This window comes from Brienomyrus brachyistius, unplaced genomic scaffold, assembly GCF_023856365.1.
Source record: "Brienomyrus brachyistius isolate T26 unplaced genomic scaffold, BBRACH_0.4 scaffold131, whole genome shotgun sequence".
In the NCBI taxonomy this organism is placed as follows: Eukaryota; Metazoa; Chordata; class Actinopteri; order Osteoglossiformes; family Mormyridae; genus Brienomyrus; species Brienomyrus brachyistius.
Window position 1 is genome coordinate 169,535 of NW_026042406.1, and position 3,034 is coordinate 172,568.

Below are 3,034 nucleotides of genomic sequence, written 5' to 3' on the forward strand. Positions count from 1 at the left end.
AGTTACTCCGTCACTCAGAACGGTCAGAATAATTCGGCTAGAACAGAGGAATCCCGAGAGACTTTATTCATTGTTTTAACCTGTCTTTGTTGCCCATTCATTGTTTCGTTCGATGTTCCATTGTTTTATTCTATGTTTCTGGGTAACACTGTAGCCTCGCACCTCCAGGGCTGTGGGTTGTGCTCTGCGTGTGTGGAGTTTGCATGTTCTCCCCTCTGCCATCTGGGTTTCATTCTGGAGCTCAAACGCATGCGATTAGGCGGATTGGAATCTCTAAATCGCTAACTGTTTGCGTGTTTGTGACCTGCGGTGATACCATCAGGGTGTACCTTATGCTTATATACATAGAATCATATCTAGGTGCTGTTTCTGTTTGGCTGACTGGCTGAACAATACTGTCAGTTTAATATTGCTTCTGTGTAATGGAAATTTATTTCATGAATTTTATGAATTTATTTCATTCGCAGACATGGGGATGACCTGATTGTAACACCCTTTGCTCAGGTAAATATGACATTGGGGCAAAGAATATGAATTTATGAAGGTTGGCCTTTGCAGTGTTTATTTTTTAGGAGTCTTGATGTTCTGTGTTTTTCTCACGTAGGTGCTTGCGAGCCTTCGTAGCGTGAGGAACAACTTCACCGTGCTGACCAATGTGCAGTGTGGCTCCAGCAAGTACGTGGCTCATCACTCTGAAATAATATTGGTTTAACTGTAAATGATATTCTCCGTTTTGTTGTAAGCTCCAGACTAAACAATTTTATTATGTGTCAGAGTCTGAATATTTTGGACTTCACCATTATGTTTGCGATGCCGCTTGTTGACCACTAGGGGGCAGGCGTGTTTTCACCTCAAAGCACATGGTGAATTTCACCCACCTCCATTCTTGTACTTCATTCTTCGTTTTGCTTTTTGCAAAAGCACGAATATGCACACGTTCCATTATTTTCCAATAAAAAATGTGATTCCGGTACATTGGTCGAAAGCACTTTCTTATGCATTAACGTAACTTACAGAAGTGAAACAGCGTGTAGTATTAGACCCAGTGTCATGAATCTAAAATGACATTTGGTCTGATGTGGTTTTAAGCTCCTCTCTCACACACCACATAAGCAGTGAAGCTGAAAATTCTAAAAACTGGGTCAGTGTCAAGAATTATATCGACTGGCCCGTATAAGCAAACTTTGCTTAAAGTCCTTCATTCAGAACAGTCTGGGTTCAAAGGGAAAAGTCTGTAATTGTTGGACACAGTTCAGTTTGTCCCTGGCGCATGCTTGCTTCATTATACACACACTTCATCTCCAGGACCAGGAATCAGGATTTCATTCTCTATTAAAATGAGAAAGTAAAGTAAGGGGTGATTAATGCGCCGTATAAGATGCTGGATCTTCATGTGTTGTAGAAAATCCTGAAAGTAAGTTAGTACTTTTGGCTCTAGGAGCACCCAAGCGAGTGGTGATGTACTGCAGTCCCATTAGCCTCTGGGGTCTGCTGAAAGAGCACTTTTACCAGCCTCACGAGTCTGCCTTGATCTCTGAGAACATCTGAGGCCCTCTAGACTGGGGGAGTCACTGTTAGGGAATCTGGGCTGTTTGGTCTCACTGCTATCACACTGAAGGTGCTCATCTGTCCTTTCTCCCCAGGAGGTCCCCTGCAGCCCCCCAGCCCCCTGTCACCACCCGAGTCTGTCTGCCTGGTAAGTCCACCTCAGCTCCCACAGTGCCCTGGGGCTTGAGGTGCCTGAGCTGAGAGGCTTGGCTGTGTCCAATCTTCTGATCTGCTTGTGGAGACTACAATCATGCTAGCATATTAGCATCAAAACAGGAAGTCGGCATCTCACAGCCTAGGAATGTCGTCGACACTAGAAACAAAGATCCTCAGATCAGAGTTGAGTAGAGTAAAGACCACTTCCGGTTATCTCACTGCTGATTTCCTGGAGCTGCTAGATTCCCTCAACCTACAACAACATGTTGATGTCCCCACACATTCCAGGGGTCACACACTTGACTTGGTCATTTCAAACTTCGCCCCCATCAGTAATCTACAGGTATATGATCTTGGTATCTCGGACCATAAAGTAGTGTCAATGGAGCTGGCCTTTCTCTCCCCCCCATATTATTGAATTATATTCAATTAAACCATTTTAACAACGTGTAACAGACTGGGCCACAGCCTGCGTAGTAGAGGTCTAGGCTGCCCAATCCTCCAAACGGAGAAGGTACAGCAGGATGTAGGTCCCTGTACCCTCACCAATCGCCTCCCTAGTCTGCTACATGCACTACGTGAGCAGATCGGCTAAGGCTCCAGCACTTCCCTATCAGCGTCACGGTGCCAACCTGGAGTGTAGTACTGTTGGGGATAGCGTGATGTTTAAGTACCCACACCGTACCCCCACCCCCCGACCGAAGTACCCAGCAGTAGCAGGTGAGACGCCCCTACTCCGGAGAGAGCCTAAATAATAGAAGCAGGGTAACCACTGTACACCAGGATAGGGTAAATTGAACACATAGGCAGTTTATTCTCTGTAAGATTACTAAATTATTAGATGGAAAGAACCAAAGCTCACATAAAACAAAGGACTGCAATTACCAAATTGAGTTTCACCAACCACCTGACTCCCCTCTATTAATGAAACCCCAGCCCCAGTCACCCTACTGAGCGCTCAGTGTCTAACGGTGGAGGCTTCAAGCAAGAACTCCCGTTTACCTCCGACGGGATATTTTTTACCCTTCATATAACACGTTCGTAGTAACCTTACAACAGGACACATTCATATTAAACATGCACAACAACCTCATAACAGAAATGAACCTTATTCATTTAGCACTTTATACCACCGGCACATTGTAATAATCCGTCCGATAACATCAACACTCCCATGCGAAAGTCTGTTCAGTACATTTACTTCCAAAAATGACCGCCAGAGAAATCAGGCATCCGGGCATGCAGTTAGAACATAGCGGGCCTGCCCTGCCAGGTGGTAGCGTGCGCAGAAAATGGGGTGTGCAGCAGCGATCTTTTAAAACTCCGCTTA

The 3,034-nt window shown here is 45.2% G+C and overlaps 1 long non-coding RNA gene across 1 annotated transcript; it reads left to right on the forward strand.

The window, feature by feature from the left end:
- The first annotated feature begins 465 nt into the window (after nucleotides 1-465).
- On the forward strand, nucleotides 466-1,680 carry LOC125727904 (uncharacterized). Its single transcript, XR_007388884.1, has 3 exons — nucleotides 466-504; nucleotides 605-675; nucleotides 1,644-1,680. It is a non-coding gene; the product is annotated as an uncharacterized LOC125727904 (long non-coding RNA).
- Nucleotides 1,681-3,034: the final 1,354 nt, after the last annotated feature.